A 24,815-nucleotide genomic window follows, 5' to 3' on the forward strand; every position below is an offset into this window, starting at 1 on the left:
CATTTTCCAATGTATTTCTATGTTAGACGCTACCTCAATGACATCTGTAAGTATGTGCTATATAGTACGTGTATTTGCTGTCAAAAATCTATTCATTTTACAGGATTTTTTCCCTTGCCTTCACATACGTTATATGAAGAAATTGCACCTAAAAATGATACTGTCAGAGGTACTTCTGGTTAAATTTTAATTATTGGTACTGTACTTCCCAAAAGTTTCATGACATTTCAAAGTTCTCATGAAATGACAGTAAAATTACTCCCAAAGCAGGAAATTCATAAAATGACAAAAAATATCTAAAACATTTTGACTAGAGAAAGAAAAGGGATGCTAATATCAGCACAGCCATTCACAGAATGTGATGATTGGTTGAGATAAAATTGATGGAAGTAGGAGTGCTTTGACTGAAGGTAACTTTTTTAAAAATGCAGATTGTTCTCCAGTTGTGGTACTGCCAAGAGTGTGTAACTATACAGTGTGTGATTCACAGTATTCTCTTTGCTGTGGGCACACAGCTTATGTGGATGTATCTATTCTAGACAATAACATGTTCACACTTAGAGTTACAAAACAAGTCTTCTTTGCTAATTCACTAGGTATTGAAGCTAATGAATATTCATTTTTAAATATATAGTTACAGTATCATTCACTCCATTTTTAAAGTCTACCGTATTTTCAGGTGTTTATGCTACTACTGACTCTGGTGACACCATATGTGCAGAGTGGAACTGTACTCCACAGGGTTTTCAAAGCTGTGACTTTTCAGAAGTACATTACCAGGCCTTTTTTCAAAGATGCCGCTGGGTAGGTTCAAACTGCCAACCTTCCAGTTAGTAGTCAAGCACTTAACCATTTGTGCCACATGTGGGATCACCATGAGTCAGAATCGACTCAAAGGCAACTGGTTTGGTATGTGGGGTGGTTTTTTTTTTCATTTGCTTCTGCTACTACCAATATTTCCTTTGAGCCAAAATAAAACTTTAACTAACACATAAAGGAACAATATATTGTTGACCTATAGAAGAATAAAGTGAAGGGATTTTCAAGGTTTCTTTATGATAGGAAACTTTGACTCTTTTTGTTTTTTTCGCAAGTAATGTGACCAGTAAATTAACCTCATTTTGAGCTACCTAGTTGTTTTTTTTCTTATTTAACTTCTAAAAAACAAAACTATGCTTTCATTAAATTTTCCTCTCTTAAAGGATGTATCCTGTTCTGTGTTACAAGAGTAGCAAGAGTATTTCAGAAACCTGTATTGCTTAACTTATTAATAAATGCTGGATAGCCTCACTGAATATTTGACTGCTAAACTTATATGTTAATTACACAAGCTATAACTAGTAAAATTTTAGGCATAACATCTCTGTCTCTACAAACAGCCCCTGTTCTCAAAAATCATACTTTATAACAGTATTAAAGCAATATTCACACTATGCATAGGAAGAAATTGGTATTTCCTTCAGTAGTCACAAATTTGACCTAATGAATAATTAGAAGTGTTTTAAGAATTTTTAAAAAAAAACTTATAAAAATAGATAATAAAAGTAAATTTCAAAGCCTAGAATGCCCTTGAAAAATATAAAAGTTATTTTTTTCTGAAAAAGATAAGTAATACTTAGAGACCTGTTATTTTGAACATTTGTAGGAGTTATGATATCTTGGATTTTATCACATTTCCAAAAATGAACGTACATACTACTTTTAATAATAGTCTTTTTTGAAGTTTTTTTTTTTTTGTAAGGGTCCTCACAGCAAAAGTGAAGTCAGTGAAATGCTGTGTGAAAGACTTGGTTATGCTGCATTCCAGATGGTTGGAGAAATATTTGACAATGCTGGTGTCATGTTAAACTGACAGCATTTTTTCATGTGTTTAATGTTGATGGAACCCAGGGAGTTAATACCCAACTATCTACATGCAGGGAACAGCTGGTCAACCAAAGATCTATACCTCATGAGTGCCTAGACTTTTCAAGTTTCGATGATCTGGAAAAATAGGACATAGATCATTTCCCTTCTTTCTAAGTGTAATGAATTAGTAAAAATAAGTAAACAAAATATTCTTTACAGTCCAACTGAATATTATCAATGCAAACTTCACTTCAAATATAGTTCAAAGTTCAGTTGAATTATGCCAAAAGAAATGTTTCCAAATGAAACTCTTTGTTCTCTGAACTTCTTTCCTTATTCCTACATGTATTAGCAATAAGCTGGGTGGAACATGGAAATATCAGCCTGAGAAAATATGAGTTCTTAGGAATATGGAAAGGGTAAAAAGAGATAAGTACAGACTAAAACTTGAGCGTCATCAGTTAAGTAAGTATATGGATGGATGGATGGATGGATGGATGGATGGGTGGGTGGGTGAGGGGGTGGATGGGTGGGTGGATGGATAAAAGATGGATTAAAAAACAGAGAGAGAGAAAAATAGAGCTATAAATAGACAGACACAGATATGGTGACTACTAGGTCATGATATAAAATGTATTTACTATGTTACTACCAAAATGTATGACTGTTGCCTCTGATATAGAGGAACAGGAAAGGGTGTGTTTATTGGCTGGGTATACCAGCCACAACTTGACCAAGCTTATGATTTTATTGTTGTTAGGTGCTGTCCAGTTGATTCTGAATTACAGCAAACCTATGTATAGCAGAATGAAACATTACCGGCCCTGTGCCATCCTCACAATCATTGTTATGGTTGAGCCTATTTTTGCAGCCACTGTGTCAATCCATGTCATTGAGGGCCCTCCTCTTTTTCGCTAACCCTCTGCCTTACCAAGTATGATGTCATTCTCCAGGGACTGGTCCCTCTTGATAACATGACCAAAGTACTTGAGACAAAGTCATGCCATCCTCACTTCTAAGGAGCATTCTGGCTGTACTTCTTCCAAGACAGACTTATTTGTTCTTCTGGCAGTCCATGGTATATTCAGTCTTCCTCACCAACACCATAATGAAGATCAAAGACTAGAGCCTTCAGTATGGATTACACCTTAACATAAAGAAAACAAACTTCATCACAACTGGACCAATTAGCAACATCATGATAAATGCAGAAAATATTTAAGTTATCAAGAATCTCATTTTACTTGCATCCACAATCAACAACTATGGAAGCAGCAGTCAAGAATCAAATGGGCAAATCTGCTGCAAAAAAACTCTTTAAGGTATAAAACATCTAGGATGTCACCTTGAGGACTAAAGTGCGCCTGACCCAAGCCATGGTGTTTTCAATCACCTCATAAGCATGCAAAAGCTGGACAATGAATAAGGAAGACAGAAGAAGAACTGATGCCTTTGAATTATGGTGTCGGTGAAGCTTATAATTGTTACTGCTATTGACTATTGAATTAGACATGGTGTGAACCAGTTTTATAAATTTATCACATTCAATTAACAACATTCTTGTGAGGTTGGCATCCTTTCTCCATTTTACATATGAGGAAACTGAGGCCTAGGAAAGTAAAATAATATGTGCATGGGCACACAGTAGTCCATGGCAAAGTAAAATTAAAATTTAGAATGCCTAACTGAAATTTTTTTTATTATTGTATTGCATAGCACATGAAAGGCTAGTATTACGAACTGAAAACTGTATAAGGGGCTCTGGAGGAAGCCAAGAGCAACCAATATGGTTCTAGGAAACCCTGTGACAATCTGAGAAAACTGAACTGTTTCTAGCATAACTCCTGAACTTGTTAAACTTGTGCCAAACCCTGCAAATAACTCATTCTTCTTAGTGTTTGCGCCAGACCCCAGGTTTACAGTCAGAGTGGAGGTAGTCCTAGAATGCTACTAGCCAGATATAATAGACATGGTCTAGAGATGAAGATAGAAAATCCTCAGGAAAAGCACAAATAGTGTCACACCAAAAAACAAAACCATGGCAAACAACTCATGGTTTTCAACTTGCAACTCATGGTGACCTCATTGTTTCACAGTAGAACATCAGCAAGGAACTGCTGGAAATTCAAGCTAGACTCAGAAGAGGACTTGGAATGAGGGATATCATTGTTGATGGCAGATGGATCTTAGCTGAAAGCAGAGAATACCAGAAAGATGTTTACCTGTTTATTATTGACTATGTAAAGGCATTTGATTGAAATTATAGATAACACTATGAAGAATGGGAATTCCAGAACACTGCCCAGGGAGAACCTGTACATAGATCAAGAGTTAGTTGTTCGAACAGAACAAGGGCACACCGTGTGGTTTAAAGTCAGGAAAGGTGTGTGTCTGGGTTGTATCATTTCACCATACTTATTCAATTTGCATGCTGAGCAAATAATCCAAGAAGCTGGACTATATGAAGAAGAAAGCGGCATCAAGATTGAAGGAAGATTCATTAACAACCTGCAATATGCAGATGAACAACCTTGCTTGCTGAAAGCAAAGGACTTGAAGCACTTACTGATGAAGACCAAAGACTACTGCTTTCAGTATGGATTACACCTCAACATAAAGAAAACAAAAATCCTCACAATTGGACCAATAGACAACATCATGATAAATGGAGAAAATATTAAAATTGTCAAGAATTTCTTTTTACTTGGGTCCACAGTCAACACCCATGGAAGCAGCAGTCAAGAAATCAAACGACGCATTGCATTGGGCAAATCTGGTGCAAAAGACCTCTTTAAAGTGTTGAAAAGCAAAGATGTCACTTTAAGGACTAAGATGCATCTGACCCAAGTCATGGAATTTTCAATTCCTCATATGTATATGAAAGCTGGAAAATGAATAAAGGAGACCAATGAAGAATTGATGCCTTTGAATTATGGTGTTGGGGAAGAATATTGAATATACCATGAACTGCCAGAAGAACAAACAAGTCTGTCGAAGAAGTACAAGCGAAATGATCCTTACAAGTGAGGATGGTGAGTCTTTGTCTCATGTACTTGGGACGTGTTATCAGAAGAAACAAGTCCCTGGAGAAGGATGTCATGCTTGGTAAAGTGGAGGGTCAGTGAAAAAGAGGAAGACCCTCAACAAGATGGATTGACACAGTGGCTGCAACAAGGGGCTCAAACATAATGATTGTGAGGATGGCTTGGGACATATCAGTGTTTTGTTCTGTTGTATATAGGGTCGCTGTAAGTCAGAACCAAATCGACAACACCTAACAATAACAACAGAACTGCTCCATATGGCTTTCTTGGCTATAATCTTTAGGAAAGTAGATTACTAGACCTTTCTTTCACAGTGACACTAGGTGCGTTTGAATTGCGAACCTTTTGGTTAGCGGCCTAACACAAACTGTTTGCTCCACCCAAGGATCTAATATTGTCATCGACACCCACTAAAGCCTCTTTTTCACTCACTTCAATTATATATGAGTCTATTTCTCACCATGTGGCTTTGTAGACTCCAGCTAACAGTTATTTGGATCTATGTACTGAGCCCTGGTGGCACAGTGGTTAAGACCTTGGCTGCTAATCAAAAGATTGGCAGTTTGAATCTGCCAGCTGCTCCTTGGAAACCCTATGGGGTAGTTCTACTCTGTCCTATAGGGTTGCTATGAGTCAGAATCGACTTGAAGTCAATGGGTTCAATGGGTTTATAGTATATACATATTTATAATAGTATAGTAACTCAAATACTAAGTCCCCACAGCCTTTGGAGACCTGGTTAAACCTGATGTGAATTTATGTTCCACCGTCTTCTGAGACCTCAGAGCTCTCTCTTGTAATTTCTGTGACTTCTAAAATATCACTTCAGTATACATTTGCTGCTTCTATTCTACCCAAAATTAATCTGGGTGTAAATTCCAGCCCTATCACCAATTTCCTCAAAGAAATTAATTTAATAATTTTACTGGAGGTTTTCTTTCCCACCTGGGCAAAGTGGTTTCCGATAGAATTGTATCATATAGCATACAGTCTTCTATCTCACTACTTCAATTCTCACTTCCCTCCTTATCTTTTCTTTCTTGAAGTGCTAGAGAAACAAGCTATTTCTTTCCCTTATATGCTTAAAATGTGTAATTCGTGTCCACATTCAGCTTGGAGTCTTTCTTTATACCACCTGTGATGGATTAAATTGTGTTCCCCAAGAATGTGTGTTGAATTTCTGACCTTTGTACCTGTGGATGTAATGCTGTTTGAAAATAGTGTTTTCTATTTTTTTGTGTCAATAAGGGCATACCAGTGTAGAGTTGGTCCTAAACCCAGTAACTTCTGAGTTATAAAAAATACCTGTAGAGACACAGAGACACACATATGGAGGTGAGGGTGAGGGTACAGATGCCAAGGTACACCAAGGAATGCCTCAGATACCAGAAACCAAGAGAGAGGCTCACAGAAGGAACTGACATGGATAAGGCCCTGATTGGGACTTTAGCCTCTAGAACTATGAGAAAATGAATTTCTGTTCTTCAAAGCCACCCACTTAGGTGTGTTTGTTAAGGCAACTACGTAACTAAGACAATACCCTTTCTTAAACAAAGATACTTCTTTCCTAAAATAAATCTGAGTGAAATAAAGTGATCTCCATCTTATCATGGGATTCTCATGTTATTTTCTCCCACTTATATATTTCATATCTACTTTTCCTTTATTAATAAAAGTTCATCTATACAACCTCTAGAATGTTAACCAGAATATAAACTTATCAGATTTGTTGTTGTTTTTGTTATTGCTATTATTATTAACCTGAATGAATTATTGAAATTGTGAGTTTATAGGTCTAAAGGCAGATCATTATGGAAAGATTTCAAATTGTTGAAATATCTCCTTTCTCACATTTGGGCCTCTGACTTCCTTAACTGAAATAATATAGGGGAAAAAAAAATGACAGTGTGCCAGTAGCTTCATTTTTTTTTTTTTTTAAATCAAAAAAGGGAGACCCTCCTGCACTCATGTCTAATCTCATTATCAACACAGAGATGTGAGTGTTGGTGGAGAGTGAAGGGCCCAAAATCTGGGACACATTTAGACCTCTGTCAAAGTTACTAACATACATCCCAACATTCAAGAATAGAGTTAGTTCCCTTTTAAAACTTGAAGTAGCCAGAAGCTGTCTTGAAATTTTCTACTGTAAAACCAAGCACAAATGAGGTGCACCTAGTAAGTAAATGGTTTTCAAGAAATGTCATTTGATCCCAAGTAACCAGGTGTCATGGATTGAATTATGTCCCCCAAAAAATGTGTGTATCAATTTGACTGGGCCATGATTCCCAGTATTGTATGTTTGTCCTCCATTTTGTGGTTGTGATTTTATGTTAAAGAGGATTAGGGTGGGATTGTAACACCCTTTCTAAGGTTGCATTCCTGATCCAATGTAAAGGAAGTTTCCTTGGGGTGTGACCTGCATCACCTTTTGTCTTACAAGAGATAAAAGGAAAAGGAAGCAAGCAGAGAGTTGGGGACCTCATACCACCAAGAAAGCAGTGCTGGGAGCAGAGCGTGTCCTTCGGACCTGAGGTTCCTGTGCTGAGACGCTCCCAGACCGAGGGAAGACTGATGACAAGGGCCTCTCTTGAGAGCCGACAGAGAGACAGAGAAAGTCTTCCCCTGGAGCGGGTGCCCTGAATTCAGACTTCTAGCCTACCGGACTGTGAGAGAATAGACCTCTTTAAAGCCATCCACTTGTGGTATTTCTGTTATAGCAGCACTAGATCACTAAGACACAGGAAAGAAAAACATTGCTTCTAACAGAGTACTTCTAGTTGCATTTTTTTGGGCAAATTTTTCTTTATGATACTAATTCATGTCTTTTTTTTTTTTTTTACTATCAAGTAATGTATTAATATATTATCCTTGTGGAAAGATTCCAATGAGATTTGTCACTGAGGAGAATAGGAGTGTCAATCTCCCGCTCATACATAATAGCTGTTAAAAGTTCCGTGTGAATTCCTCTGGTTATTTTTTCTGTATGTACATAAATAAAAAAAGAAATAGGGCACAATATAATTAATAGTTGGGAACTCATTTAATAATATGTCATATATTATTTTATATACTATAATTTATTGGTTTTATACACTATAACACTTGTTTACTTCCATATTGAAGAATGTTTTAAGTTGTTTATAATGTGTCAATGGTTATCAATGTACCTAATTTAATGAACATCTCTGTATATATAATTTGTGTATATATGCAAGCATTTCTTTATAATAGACTCCTAGAAGCAAGTTTGCAGTATCAAAATTAATGCAGATTTTAAAGTTTGATTGATACTACCAAATTGAGTATAAAAAAGGGAGGTGGGACTTACAAATTTAGGATCCCACCAATGATTTTTCCTTTGCTTCACGTTCCAATGTGGCTAGGCATGGTACTGCATAGTCTGATTCTGTCTCTATTTAAAATTTTGATCTTTCATCATGGACTTCTACTAATTGATTTTGATTTTTTTAAATTTTGAATTCAAGTATTATTTATCTTGATTATGAATGTTTTGGCAATACGTTACTTAGTTTTACTTGTTTTTGAACTTTATAAAATTGATGTTATACTGTTTGGTCTTCTGGGACTATATTTTTTTCCAATAGTATAATATTAAAATTCCTTCATTGTGTAAATGAATACATAAGTTGTTTATCCATTTTTATCAAAGGCATTTAGTTTTGTTTTTTTTTCCACCAGGTTTTTACTTTTATGGACAAAGTTGTTATTAATATTCTTGAACATTTCCCCTAATCATTAACGTGCAAGTGTCATTTGAAGGTGTAAGCCTACGTAAGGAATTTTTGAGTTGTACAGTACGGATGTGGCAATGTTCAGATTTTCAATATAATATCAAATTGTTTTCAAAAGTTATTGTACTGTATTTATACTGCTACTACAAGGTTTAAGGGAGTCTATTGATCCCCATCCTCTCCTACGTTTGATATTGTCAGTTTTCATAACTTTTGCCAGTTGAGTGGGTATACAATGGCATTTCACTGTGTTCTTTATTACATAATAAATATATAATGAATATATAAGGTCTTTATATATCTATTGGCCATAAATACACTAAATGTAATTTTCTGTACATAAAAAACCTGAGATTTGTCACTATTATTTAACAAATAAGTTATTAGGGAGGCAGGAATAATGGTTAGATACAACCTCTTTAAGGTCAAATAAATTGAGTTCAAATCTTACGTCTATACATTTCTTAATTTTTTATCTCTTTAAAGAAAAATATTTCTATTCTGTGACATGCTTACTCACAAATTTTGCTTTTTTTTCTCCCCCCTGTTGGTGGTTTTTCAGTTTCTTATTGATTATTAGGAGCAACTTATGCATTTTGAGGAGACCTGGTGGTGCCATGGTTAAGAGCTCAGGCCACTAACCAAAGTTCTGCAGTTCGAATCCACCAGTCACTCCTTGGAAACCCTATGGGGCAGTTCTACTCTGTCCCATATGGTCACTGTGAGTCGGAATTGACTTGATGGCAACGGGTTTGAGATTTTTTTGTTTATTTTTTATGCATTCCGAATACAAATCCTTTGTCAAATGTGTCTATTACAAATATCTTCTTTAAGTTTGACATTTTCCATATCTTTAATATATCTTATAATTAACATAAAGTTTTTTTTTATTTTAATGTATTGAATTTATTCTTTTATGGTTAATACATTTATTCTGAGTTAAGAACTCCTTTCCTAGCTGTAACATATTACATTTTTCAAAGATAAGTACAATACATCCCATTGCACATATGCTAATGTGACCTCACCCTCTCTTATCAAGAGGTAGAAACTAAATCTCCTGCCCTTTAATCAAGGCTGTCCTTAATGACTTCCTTAAGCAGTAGTATGTGGCAGAAGTGACATTCTGGGACTTCTGAGGATAAGACATAAGAAGCCTTGCAGCTTCCATCTGAGTCTCTTGGAATGGTCACACTTGGGATACTCTCTTTCATCTGTAAGAGCTCCAAAAGACAGCTTCACTGAGCTCCGAACCAAAGCTAGCATTGGTTGCTATCCATGTCAGTGAGCCATCATGGGTGTCAAGCCAAGTCAAGCCTGCAGATAATATTAGCCAAGATACTATCTGACTATAACCACATGAGAGCCCTCAAGGGAGAACTACCCAGCTGTGAGAGATAATAATACATTATGTTTTAAGTCATTAAGTTTTAGGAGTATTTTGTTATGTAGTGATAGATAACTGGACTATTGTCATAGGTCAAAAGGATATTTGCCTTTATAGTCCTCTATTTTTTAACGTTCATATTCTTAATCTGTCTACAGTTAATTTTTGCGTACGGTAGCAGTTAGAGCCCTGCTTTTATATCTTTCATAAGGTTAACCACATAAACCAAATTTCTTATACAACTTGTTATTTTTATTTTAAATAATGTTTTTTTCCTAGGATTCCTTAACTTGATTGGGGTTTGTACCTTCATTGACTTTTATGTTTTAACCTCCCCCACCAAAAAATAAAAAAGATAGCAAGTACACTAAATGTAATTTTCTGTACATAAAAAACCTGAGATTTGTCACTATTATTTAACAAATAAGTTATTAGGGAGGCAGGAATAATGGTTAGATACAACCTCTTTAAGGTCAAATAAATTGAGTTCAAATCTTACGTCTATACATTTCTTAATTTTTTATCTCTTTAAAGAAAAATATTTAACTCATATTTCAGCGTTTTTGTAGTAATGAAATAAAATAATTATTTTAAATTCCTTACCATGGGAACTGATATAAATTAAAGTCTCAGTAATTTGCATATCTCTTGATCTACACAAGGTAGTACAAAAGCTTTAAGTAATATACTGTAAAATGTCTTGGATTGGAATCTATAGATTTTTTTCCCTGATGTATCTTTGAAATAGAGCCCCATAGTTTCATGAAAGAGGAATAAAGAATGCATATCTCATTTTATGGAACTAAATGCATTTCTAAGCCCTTTTCTCATATGTGACATTTTTAATTCCAGTTTTTCCAAACTAAACATGCTCTTCTGAGAAAATGTTTCATTATAAAGAACAGTAATAACTAAAATATATTCTAATGTATAACTATAAAAGATGTCCTAGAAGAGGTCTGATGCTTGTAAATAACACTCAGGGTATTTCATATATTGAGATCAATATGTGACCATCCAATACACATCTTGAAAGTATCAGGAGTACTCCTCAAATATCATAACCATTCTTATTAAACTATTGTACTTAGTTTGATTTGTAACTTCTCAGAAAGCTTTCAATATGTCTCTTTTCAGAGGCTATTTGCAAAAACTTAATAAAAGTGAAAAAAGATAATGGCATACTGCAGAGATGATAGAAATTGGAAAAAAAGATGATATAATGTGTGTTGTTCCCAAAATATAGGTCATTGAAGTCTGGGGTTTGAGAAAAAAGACTGGATTTAGCATGCTGGATGGTATTTTCAGCATCCTATTTTGTCAACCAAGTTAGCACAATTCATACACTGTGGAAAGGTAGGATTAAGTTTCCTGAACTCAACCTTTTTTTTTTTTTTTCCCTCCCGGTTATCCCCTGATCTCATTTCTAAATTTGTACATTTGTGCTTTCTCATAATTTTTTTGTTTTTATCTGATGAAACATGCTTCGATTGATTATTTCTTATTTCTGCAAACAACTATCTCTTATACTTACGTCTTAGTCTTACTGGATTTTTGTATGTTTAATTTTCTAACGTATTATTTTCGGTTTTAAATCTTTCTACATTCTTTTTCATGTTTTCTTACATCTGTTTTGCTGAGAATAGTTGCTAACTTCTTGGCTTCAATGTTTATTAATTTATTTTCATTATTTCTTCTTCAGCAGTGAAAATATTTACGGTTATGGGTTTTCACTTGACTGTTCATTTTGCCATACCTCATAAGTTCTGAAATCCAATATTTTCACTATAGTTATTTTTAGAAATTCTCCAGTTTCTGTTTTGAATTACTCTCTAACCCAAGATACTCAAGAGAGAGTTTTGGGGCTGCTATTAGTTAATGGTGGTTGTAATTTCCAGATTAGGCTTATATTATTTCTACTTTCTTCAAAATTTAATAAGGTTTTTATTGAAGCCCGATATGTGGGTTTTTTTTTTTTTTTAAATAATAATGTACACTAGAGTAAAAGTGTATGTGCTCTTTTCAGGATAAAGCTGATATATTGTGGTCTGACCTAGCTTATTAGAATATCCTAATAGATCTTCTAAGAGTTTGCTTAATTTTTTTTCACTTGGTCTCTTATGTTCTGGACTTGAAGAGCTTTTGAAAAATAGTCGGTTTGTAGAGTTCATGACATAGCGTCATTGTCAGTTGTGTTTGTATTCATTGTATTTGTGTGTGTGTGTGTGTGTGTGTGTGTTTAGTGCTATGCAATTTCATCACACATGTAGGTTGGTGTATCCAGCGCCCCAGTCAAAATCCAGATCAATAGTTCCTTTACCACAAGATCCTGCCTGTTGCCCTTTTTTAACCACACCCACTTTCCTCCTAGTTTCCCTCATTCTTAACTCCTGGAAACCACTCATTAGTTGCCATTTTTATAGCTAACACATTTTTTTGATATATTGAATTTGTGTTTCGTATCCAAGACCAACAATAATAGAATATTGATGAGCGAACCTTCCTTCTATAGCATGATTTTATAAACTGCAAAATGCAATTTTGTTATACGTAATACATGAAAAGAAGGGCCCCCTACTGTAAATTGGATACCAGTCTAACCACTCAAATCTCCTGAGACACGATTCCTGAGATGTATGGCAGCTGACGCCATTTGTTGTCATGGAATTCCTTCTCCTGTCACTGAATATAAAATTCTAATGGTCTGAGGAGATAGTAGCTAATGTCAAGATGGTCTCGCCTTATATGGTTAACAGCAAAATGCTTCTATTCTATGTCTACTTCAAAGTGGAGGCCACTTTCTCTCTTAAAAATGAATCAAGATGAGAATGTTTTTGGATGAGTAGCTCTGTAGCTGAAAGATTGAGAGAACACCACATTAGAAATGAGATATGGTGAGGCTGAAAGGCACCAGTATTTTCTTTTCCGGAATCCCAATTTATTGGTTTATGGAAAATTTAATGCTATTAGGTAAAACTATCACTTTTCAGTTTCACATCAGACTTTGTGTTTGTTCTTCCTCTGATTTTCCATATATAATATTGAAATATGTTTTAATAGTTTAATTTGAGACACTATATTTCTGCGGCATTTTGCCAAGAAAACTTTAGTGATTTCATGCATGCATTCAGTAGTGAATTGATCTTTGTATTGATTATCCATCTCACTTTTAAATTATGCAAAGCTCCAATTAAAATATAAAAATAAAATATGAAAGCAAGGAAGAATCAAGTCTTTCAAGATATGCAGATCAGATGAATATACTATATTTAAGACATTTTCTTTCCTTCTTTTTACATCTGTATTTTGATCGTATCCGGTTATATGTTCCAAGAATAGATATAGATATTACAGAGCAAATCTGCTTTTTAAAGTGTACTCAGTAACTATTCACTAATCGTTCCCTCTGAAAGCTTAGTCTGCTAAATATGATACAACGTATTCTCTTGCACGCGTTGATTGAATGCCGGAACTAGACTCCAAAGACAACATAATCTAAATATCCAAGAGCTCTGAAAAAGGAGATGATTTAATTGATATCTGTAACACGGGTTAGCAAGAGGAAAGGCATTTGAATATTGTAAAGTCATTGTGGGGGATTTAAGTTTGAACAATTATACTGATTCCAAAAATATTATATCGATAACAATTTATTATCTCTCAATAATGTATATATTAGATGACAGCTAGATAGATATATACATAGCCAATTAATACATGCACCATAGAAGACAGGCCTGGTGATCTGCTTCCAAAGAGTCACAGCCTTGAAAACCCTATGGCACAGTTCTATTTCGTACACATGGGGTCGCCATGAGTTGGAATTGACTCCACGGCAACTAACAACAACGACATCCAAACAACAAGAACTTCCAACAACATCCAAACAATAACAACAGAAACCAACAACCAAACAACAACAACACTTTCTGAAATTGAAGTCCATAGTCTCAATCGCTCTGATGGATGCTTCAGTTTATTTCTTATTCCCTGGTATAGTTGTTCTGGAAATGTGTTATTGGAACTTTGGAGACTCCCTAAAGCCCTTTGAGTTAGTTCATAAGGTAAAAGATGTTTTCATAATAATACTAACACATGATTTATCAATTTCACTCTCACAATCTCACCAGTGTTTAAAGTGCAGAAAGTTCACTGATATGGTTTCAGATTCATTATGACCACTCACATTTAAGAAAATACTAATAGTTGAGTTTTAATGCAGTATTAAAGGGGACTATTAGTTATCTAAAATGGTTATTAGAATAATCCCCTCTTCCTCAACTACATACTGTGTAAAGTCAGATTTTCTTAATATACTTGATGAAAAGGATATATTGCAACAGATAAAATGTAGAAGCAGATATGACAATTCAGTTGTATTTTAGTCTAGATCAGATATTTTAGAGATTTAAAAAAATGTAAAACCATGTCACTCTTTCACTACTTTTTTGTTTGGGGAAACAGTTTTCACAAAGAATGCTATTTATGTTAACATATATATTATTTTTAAATAAACTACTTATTTTAAATATATATAGGTTTTAATTTCTAATACCTTAAATATTTATAGATATAACCATTATAAACAAAGGCTCTCAATAATTTTTAAGAGTCTAAAGGGAATTCTAAAGCCAAACGTTTTAAGAACCACTTCCCGAGTACATATCCCAGAAGAAGTCTGGATTCTGACCTAGTTTCTCCATATGATTCGGCAAGTAAATATGTTATTTTGTTCCTCCCTTTATTCATGTAGCCAAGCTCTAGCCTTCCCATAGGCATATTGTGTCTTTTCCCCCATAGATACTCTCAAGCTGATAATGCTGATAGCACAGTGGCTTCAGGTAGGGTGAATTTTCTTCATCACCCTATGAATTTCAAATTATATATTGAAGGAAATGAGAAATCTTGATGCATTCTAGGTTAGGGAGTAGCATACCTATGGTTAAGCATTAACCCTAAGCATTAAGAATGTTCTTCAAGCTGTGATGTGTAAGGTGAACTGTCAATGAGACGATTTAGGATATTATTATATTAGGAGCAGTCAGAAACAACAGAAATGGAAGAGAAGAATTGAAGCCATAAACCATGACTGGCACAAAACTGATGCTCTGTAACTAGTTTTCAGGATAAAGAAACATTTCAGTGCTAGGATGACATATCTTAGAAGCAATATCAAATTGTTAGATAAGAGAGAGAGAGAAGACAGAGACAGACAACACTGAGGTTTTGAGACATGTTGCTGTATGGTTTATCATTTTTATTAGCATTGTTACTGTAAAGACTGTAATAGTAAAAAATGTTTAAACACAATGCAAATAAAAATGGAAAAGATTGTTCTGTGCATATGGAACTCAATACATTTTAATAAATATAATTACTAACTATAAAGAAGTAAGTCAGATGGTTTCTCCAAACCATAATTTGTGCTCCACCAGGACAGGAATAATCTCTTTTTTCACTGTTGTATCCCCAGTCTCTAGAAAAGTACATGGCACATAATGGATGCTCAATAAATATGCAATGAATCATTGGTGCCAAAGCAAATAAATCACAATGTGTTTAAGCAAGAAAAAAATTTAGAGATCTGGCAATCCAAATGTTCTCTTTTTTGATAGATTAAGATTCTGAAGTCTCAAGTGACTCCTCAATATCCAAAAGCTTGTGATTAACAGAGCTTTGAACACATGAAACCTGACTCCCTGAAGACAACGACTCCTCATCCCTAATAATTACAGTTTAGGTGGAAATATAAATAGGATCCCCCCAAAAAACAAATTAATATAATTTATATTTCAGCTATAGCATATTAGTTGATTTGCTGTACTTTGTATTTTTAGTAACAGGGAACAGAATATAGTTATGATTCTGAGGATTAGGAGAAGGGGGAGACACAATTCCCATTGAAGAATTGGGGTCTAGGAGTTGCTCCTGCTCAACGGTTATGTAATGTTTCAGAGACTTTTCATCTATACTTGGCTGTTTTACTGTTTAGAACAATTCCTTACTTGGTAAATAGAGCCACTCAAAACCTCCATTTTCAGTATCTTAAAAAGCTTTTCACTTTTTCTATAGAGGATTCAGGAATAGTGGGTCCATGTGGAGCACAGGTGGGTGTTTGTAAAACTCCATTAGAGAAAGGATTGCAGTGCCAAGCAGCCTTCCAAAATATTCCTTATTTATGGGTGGATGTTGAAGTTCACTACAGACCCAGAGCTCACAGAAGAAGGTAGAGAAGCCTTCACAGAATAAACAGGCAAAGATTGCAATGTCAAAATAATTTATCATTTATTTCTGATAATATGGGATTTACCAACGGTTTTAGGCTGGGTTCTCTAGAGAAGCAAAACCAGTAAAGCGTATAAATATATATAGAGAGAGATTTATATCAAAGAAACAGCTCACATGATTGTAGAGGCTGAAACGTCCCAAGTTCATGGATTAGGATAGAGGCTTCTCCCAATTCACATAGCTACAGGGCCTGGTGAACCCAAAATCGGCAGGTGGGAAAGTAGGGCTCCGCTCACAGGATGTGGGGGTCGATGAATCCCAAGATCGGCAGATAAACTGACAGCTTAAGTCCCAAGAACCGGAGATCAGACGAACAGGAGGCAGCTGCAGGATCCAGAGTGAGCAAAAAGCCAGAACATCTGCTTATATTTGTATGCAGGCCACACCCCCAAGAAAACTCCCTTTCAACTGACAGGCTACTCACATCATATTCAGTCATGAGAGTGATCGCATATAAACACTAAGAATCATGGCCCAGCCAAGCTGACACACAATCGTAACCATCACACCAACACTCCCAAAAAAACAGCCTCAATAATGGCCATGCTATTTCCCCTTCCTATTCCCCAAGTCAGTATTAGTAGTAATATTATCCTGAGTGGGATGAAATTAGGAGATGATGAAAGTTGCATATTTCTCTGTTAGGAGATGATGTTTCTTCAGATTCCATATTATTTGTCTCCCATGTGACTTTTTGATTGCTTGAGGACGATGAGAAATCCTAAGTGACTGCTTACCAGATTGGTCCATGTCTTCTTTTAATTATATGAGATATCCATAGGCAAATGTTTCTAAGCATAGGCCATAACATTGTCTAGTGTATCCTGGGTCAACATTAAGTTGACATATCAGTCTTTTCACATAGTTCCCATTCTAATAAGCAAAAATTAAAAGTAATTTGAGGTTGAGACTCAGATACTTCTTTAATGAGCACAAAATATATAAATTCCTAAGAAATGTACACATCAAATATTAAACTTTATGCCCTATTTTGCCATCACTTTCTTAGATGTTATTGAAAAAGATTATTTCTCAGTGAATTGTTGTTTTGTTGTTAGGTGCCGTCAAGTTGGCGCTAACTCATAACGCCCCTATGTACAACAGAACAAAATGCTGCCCGGTCCTTTTCCATCCTCACAATCATTGCTATGCTTCAGCCCATTGTCGTAGCCACTGTGTTGGTCCCTCCTTATAACACGTCCACTAAATTACGTGAGATGAAGTCTCACCATCCTTGATTTTAAGAAGCATTCTTGTACTTCTGCCAAGACAAACTTTTTCCTTCTTCTTGCACTCCATGGTATATTCAATATTCTTCACCAACACCATAATTCAAAAGCATCAATTCTTCTTTGATCTTACTTATTCATTGTCTATCTTTCACATGCATATGAGGCGACTGAAAATACCATAGCTTGGGTCAGACCAATCTTGGTCCTCAAAGTGAGATACTTGCTTTTTAACACTTTAAAAGGGTCTTTTGCAGAAGATTTGCCCAATGGAATATGTCATTTGATTTCTCAACTGCCACTTCCATGGGCATTGATTGTGAATCCAAGTAAAATCAAATCTTTGACAACTTCAATCTTTTCTCCATTTGTCATGATGTTGCTTATTGGCTCAGTAGTGATTTTTGTTTTCTTTATGTTCAGGTGTAATCCATACTGAAGGCTGTAGTCTTTGATCTTCATCAGTAAGTGCTTCAAATCCTCTTCACTTTCAGTAATCAAAGTTGTGTCATCCGCATATCGCAAATTGCTAATAAGTCTTCCGCCGAACCTGAAGCCCTGTTCTCCTTCATAGAGTCCAGCTTCTCAGATTATTTGCTTAGCATACAGATTGAATAGGTATGGTGAAAGGATACAACACATGGCTTTCCTGACTTTATGCAGTATCCCCTTGTTCTGTTAGAATGACTACCTCTTGATCTGTGTACAGATGAGCACAATTAAGCGTTCTAGAATTCCCATTCTTCGCAATGTTTTCCATAATTTGTTATGATCCACACAGTCAAATGCCTTTGCATAGTCAATAAAACACAGGGAAACATCTTTCTGCTATTCTCTGCTTTCAGCCAAGATCCATCTGACATCAGCAATGATGTCTTTCATTCCACATTCTCTTCTGAACCTGGCTTGAATTTCTGGCAGCTCCCTGTTGATGTACTGCTGCAACCACTTTTGAATTATCTTCAGCAAAATCATTAAAATTATATTAGATTTTTTGTATCCACTATTATACGTTCAATGAATAGTGGATACAAAAAAATCTAATTTAATTTTAATGATTTTATAGATTGGGAAACAGAAAATTCTGAATATTTAAGGAAATCTAATAATCAATATTGCCTATTTTCCATAATTCAATAGCTTTTACCATTGAGACATATATATATACAAAATAAATATGTAATGAGTAAACTATTTTTAATGAGAGCTATACATCCTTTATATTACAGAATAAATAATTTCAACAGATAAAAAATGTGCTTCAAGAAAATAGTGTATTCATTTGTTTCCTTAACAAGAATCTATTGTGAGTCAATCACTCTATCTTTTAAATCTAGGCTGCTCAGCATCAATTTTTCTTTTTCATATCAAGAAGACTTTAGCTTGATTTTCCATTAATCAGTATCTTTTTGATCTTGTGACTTGATCTGAGTTTGTTTAGCTATATGGCAAATACCTTTAATACTTTTCTTTTTAAATTAATGTCACTTCTACTCTTTCATAATCTTAGAGCTTCACACTTAGTAAGATTAATAGCTATCATTCTTTTCTCCTTTTTTAATTCTCTAAACCAGAAGAAAATGGACCAATCATTGCTCTGGAAACTCCATGAATAAAGAGCAAGTCTTTTTATCCAATCCCTTGAGTAATTAATTTTGATATTCTGTTTCTTGGCTCTAGTGTGCTTATTTATGTCTCCCAAATATAAGGTGTTTAGAGCAGAAATTTTGTTATTTTTGATTTGTTTAAAATACCATAAACCATGTAAGCCATGTAAACATGGTGCATTGTTTCAAATCCTCACAAACTATAGTAAACAAAGTCCTACTTTTATCCAGACTGGATCTACTTTCTTATAAAAACTGAGATGCCTTATCATACGCCATGAAGACAATCCCCTGAACCCTTTTGTTGTTAGTTGCTGTTGAGTTGATTCTGAGTCACGGCGACCCCATGTGTGCAGAGTAAAATTGTTTCATAGGGTTTTCAAGATTGTGACTTTTCAGAAGCAGACGACCAGGCCTATCATCCTAGGTGCCTCTGTGTGGGTAGAACAGACAACCTTTTGGCTAGTGGTTCAGTGCTTAACCATTTGTACCACCCAGGGGCTCCTCCCCTGCACAGTAGGTGGAAGTAGTCATTCTTTATAGCCCCTAACCTCTGAATAAAAATGGAAACATTAAGCATTTAAAGCTATTTTTTTTTTTTCATAGTAAACCATTGACCTCTGTTTTACAGTCTTCAGATATAATCTGATACTTTCATTTTATCACATTTAGTTAAGGAGGCAAAAGAAATATGACCAATTCCATGGACTGTATAAAGACTGCAACGGCAAAAGTAGGTGAGTACGTGGAGCAACCCTAACTCTTATACATTGTCATTTGAATTGTAAACTAGTACAACTGCTTTGGAAAAAAGTCTGAAAATTTATTTTAAATCTCAGTATACACTTAACCTATGACCCAGAAATAACACTTCTGAATATTTATCTTAGAGAAATAAAAGCAAATGTCCATAAGATAACTTGTCAAAAATGTTTGTAACAGCTTTATTCATAAAAGTCCAATACTGGAAACAATTCAGGTGTCCATAAAGAATATACGGATAAACACACTTGTTAAATTCATATAATGGAATACTGCTCAGCAAATATGATAAATGAAGTTGTCAAAGATTTCATTTTACTTGGATAAACATTCAACATCCATGGAAGCAGCAGTCAAGAAATCAAACAACATATTGCATTGGGCAAATCTGCTGCAAAAGATCTTTTTAAAGTGTCAAGTAGCAAAGATGTTACTTTGATTACTAAGGGTGTGCGTGCGAAAGCTGAACAATGAAAAAGGAAGACCAAAGAAGAATTGATGCCTTTGAAGTATTGTTTGGGCAAGGAATATCGAATACACCATGGACTGCTAGAAGAATGAACAAATCTGTCTTGGAAGAAGTACAGCCAGAATGCTTCTTAGACGAGAGGATGGCAAGGCTTTATCTCGCTTGCTTCGGAAATGTGATTATTTATGCCCTAAAAGAGAATATCATGTCTGGTAAAGTAGAAGGTCAATATAAAAGAGGAAGACCCCCAACAAGAAGGACTGACACAGTGGCAGCAACAATGGGCTCAAATGATTGTGAGGATGGCGTAGGAGTGGGCAATATTTCTTTCTTTTCTATGGGAGTCAGAACACTATAAATTGGAACCATCTCAATGGCACAAAACAACAATCCAGCAATAAAAAGGGATAAAATACTTGCACGCACCAGGACATGGATGAATCTCAGAAACATTATGTTGAGTAAAAGGTGCTTTATACAAAAGAGTGCATCATATGATTCCACTTGTATGAATTTCTAGACCTGGTAAAACTTATCTATGATTGAAAAAAATTTAGAACAGTGTTTGCTTCTAGAGGAAGGGTAGGAGCAGAGATTGACTGGGAAGGGGCACAAAGGAACTTTGTGGTGTGACAGTAATGTTTTATATCTCAATAGGAGCTTGGCAACTCAGGTGTATATACTTGTCAAAGTTCATCAAATAGTACACTTTAAATTTGTGAATTTCTTTGTCTGAAAATATTACATAGATAAAAAAAGAAATGTAACCAAATATTGGACTATAGTTAATGATATGTATGCTGAAGTGTTAAAGGGTGACATGTATTGATGTCCGCATCTTATTTTGACATATTTATCAAAAGTATAAGACAAACTTATAGAAGGATAGATACAGGGATGAATAAATGGAAGGTATATAATAAAATAAATATTATAAAAGTTATTTGTAGAATTTAGGCAGTGATTATCTAGGTGTTTACTGTACTTTTTTTTGTTTTTACTTTACTGGATGTTTGGAAAATTTTACAGTACATTCTTGGGAAAAATGTTACAACAATGGGAGTATGATATGTTATTAATTTCTTTGTACATTCAATTTTTATTTCATAGAATGTGTATTTCCTTACTGTGCTAAAATAATGAGTCACTGAGGTGCAATGAATCATTTTTATAAGGCCTTTTTAGCCATGGTCTTGTATTTCCCACAAAATGATTTGTTGGGCCACAGTTTTGCAAGGATTGATTGATTATAATGCAAATAGTGTCTTGAAAATTCCAGCCAATAGGGTTGAGCCACTTGCAGACCAGCTAGGGGATTGGTCAGTTTTGCCATCCTGTTAGGATTATATAAGGGCCAATCCCACAGAGGTTCGGGATGACCTCACTACCATCAAGAAGGGTCTGGAGTGAAGTGCATCCTTTGGACCTGGGGTCCTTGTGCTGAGCACTTCCTAGACTCAGAAGAGAGAGCTGAAACACTGGAGATGACACCGGTCAGTGAGAAATGATGGCAAGCACTACAGAGCCAAGCAGCAGAGAAATGGTGGCAGCAGTACAAGTGACAGGAACCATGAGACTGGTAGATGGCAGTGGTGGGATTGCTGGCCCATGGAGACAGAGGTGAGTGCCCTTGGGCAGGAGGCTTACTGATAGAGTGGGGCACCTCCGGGCACTTGTCTGCGGAGCTAAAAAGTTACAAATCTTGCCCGTGCAGGGCAGAGGCCTAAGTGTGTCCTGAGCAACACGTACCCCTCCTCCTCCAGAGAACCACATGAGCCTGAATAGCATGGAGGGAGCCAGCAGCAGAGGTCTAGAAGGGTCCAGTGGCAGAGGCTCAGGAGATCCTGTACAGGGGTCTTCATGCCAGTGAAGCAAGGCGTAGTGAGGCCCAGAGGCAGAACAGAAGCCTCAGGAGCCGCGCAGGCACCCCAGCAATGTGATGGTAGCCAAAGGAAGTGGTGACATGAAGATAGCATCTGACCGGAACCGTGGCACACTTGTCCAGCAACACAATGAACGTGGGTAATTTGGGGAAGGATAAGCATTTCCCCTTTGACATTCTGGTGGCATTGTTTACTGTTTGCCTTTTTTGAAATAATAATAATGGCTTTCACTTTGCCAACACTGTGTGTGTCCGGCTCAATCACAGGTGAACATAGCATCCGAGGCATGAATGGCTGATGCCAGGTGGTGTGTGTGCCTCATTCCTAGTAGTCTTATGACTGCCTGGAAGTTTTAGGCACAGCCTGTCTGCATGTACAATGCAGATAGGCAGATAGGCATATAATCACCATGGCTCTCACAATTGGAAATCAGAATTACAATGAGAGACTCCTTAGTTTTAACTGCTTGAGCCTTAGAAATCATTAATGAAAACTTCCTTACTTTTACAATTGAAGAGAGAAAAGGATTTGCACAAGGTCATTTGTTTGAATAATTGTTGTTAAGTGCGATTGAGTAGGTTCTGACTCATAGCGACCCCGTGTACCACAAAACTAAACACTGCCTCGTCCTGCTCCATCCTCACAATTGTTTCTGTGTTTGAGCCAATTTTTACAGCCATTGTGTCATTCCATCTCCTTGAAGATCTTCCTTTTTTTCCCTGACCCTCTACTTTACCAGGCATGGTGTCCTTCTCCAGGGACTGGTCCTTCCTGATAACATGTCCAAAATACATGAGACAAAGTCTTTCCGTCTTCGCTTCTAAGGAACATTCTGATTGTACTTCTTCCAAGACAGATTTATTCATTCTTCTGGCGATCCAGGGTATATTCAATATTCTTCAACAACACCATAATGCAAAGGCATCAATTCTTCTTCGGTTTTCCTTCTTCATTGTTGTCCAGCTTTTGCATGAATATGAGGTGACTGAAAATACCATGGTTTGGGTCAGGCTCACCTTAGTCCTCAAAGTGACATTTTTTTTATTTTTAACACTGTTTAAAGGTCTTTTGCCACAGATTTTCTTAATGTAATACATGGTTTGATTTCTTGACTGCTACTTCCAAAGACGTTGATTGTGGATCCAAGTAAAATGAAATCCTTGACAACTTCAATCTTTTCTTCATTTATCATGATGTTGCTTATTGGTTCATTTGTGAGAAGTTTTATTTTCTTTATGTTGAGAATTAATCCATACTGAAAGCCATAGTCTTTGATCTTCATCAGTAAGTGCTTCAAGTCCTGTTCACTTTCAGCAAACAAGGTTGTGATATCTGCATATCACAGGTTGGTAAAGAGTCTTCCTCCAATCCTGTTGCTGCATTCTTCTTCATATAGTCTAGCTTCTCAGATTATTTGCTCAGCATACAAATTGAATAAATATGTTGAAAGGATAAGACCCTGACGCACACCTTTCCTGATTTGAAGCACACAGTATCCCCTTGTTACGTTCGAACAACTGTGTCTTGGTCTATGTATAGGTCAATGTGCAGAATAATAGAGTCAGACAAAAGCCAAAAAACCCATTGCTGTTTTTAAGTAGAGCACCAGGGTAATATCCTTTATTTTGTGTGCCACTCTGCTATTTCGCTAAAAGGTGATCTCAGGGGATAGGTTCAGTTCTAGGTTTAAAGAGTGTCTCAGGATGATGGTCTCAGAGAGTCCTCTGTTCTCTACTGTTCCAGTTTGTCTGTTTTTTTATTTTTTTTTGAATTTCACTTCTACTCCACATTTTCCCCCATTCTATCCAGGACCATCCATTGTGACCCTGTTCAGAACAGTCAGTGACGGTAGCCGGGCACCATCTAGTTCTTCTGGTCTCAGGGCAGATGAGGTTGTGGCTCTTGGAGATTAGTTTCTTCTTTTGGTTACTTCTTATTATTTTGCTTCTGGTGAGTAGAGATCTATCTATAGTTGTGTATTAAATGGCTGCTCTCAAGGTTTTGTAATTCCAGACACTCCTCACTTCACTAGGATGCAGATCATGATTTTTGTGAACTATGTTAAGTCAATTGACTGAGTTGTCCCATGAGACTATGGCCCTTAGCTTTCAAACCCAGAAAACCAATCTTGGAAAGTGCTTGGTTATGTCTGAGGAGTATCCATATTTGTGTCTTCAATGAATGTATGTGCCTGCACCCACATATGTGTATTTACATGTGCCTATAGATACTTACGGAGACCTGGTGGTGCAGTGGTTAAGAGCTACTGCTGCTAACCAAAAGTTCGGCAGTTCAAATCCACCAGCTGCTTCTTGGAAACCCTAAGAGCCAGTTCTCCTCTGTCCTTTAAGGTTGCTATGAGTTGGAATGGACTCGACGACAATGGGTTTTATAGATACTTATGGAGCCCTGGTGACACAGTGATTAAGAGCTGGCTGCTAACCAAAAAGTCAGCAGTTCGAATCCACCAGCTACTCCTTAGAAACCCCATGGGGCAGTTCTACTCTCTCCTATAGTGTCACTATAGGGTCATTATGAGTCAGAAT

The sequence above is a fragment of the Trichechus manatus genome, unplaced genomic scaffold, assembly GCF_000243295.1.
Source record: "Trichechus manatus latirostris isolate Lorelei unplaced genomic scaffold, TriManLat1.0 scaffold00025, whole genome shotgun sequence".
NCBI classification, from domain to species: domain Eukaryota; kingdom Metazoa; phylum Chordata; class Mammalia; order Sirenia; family Trichechidae; genus Trichechus; species Trichechus manatus.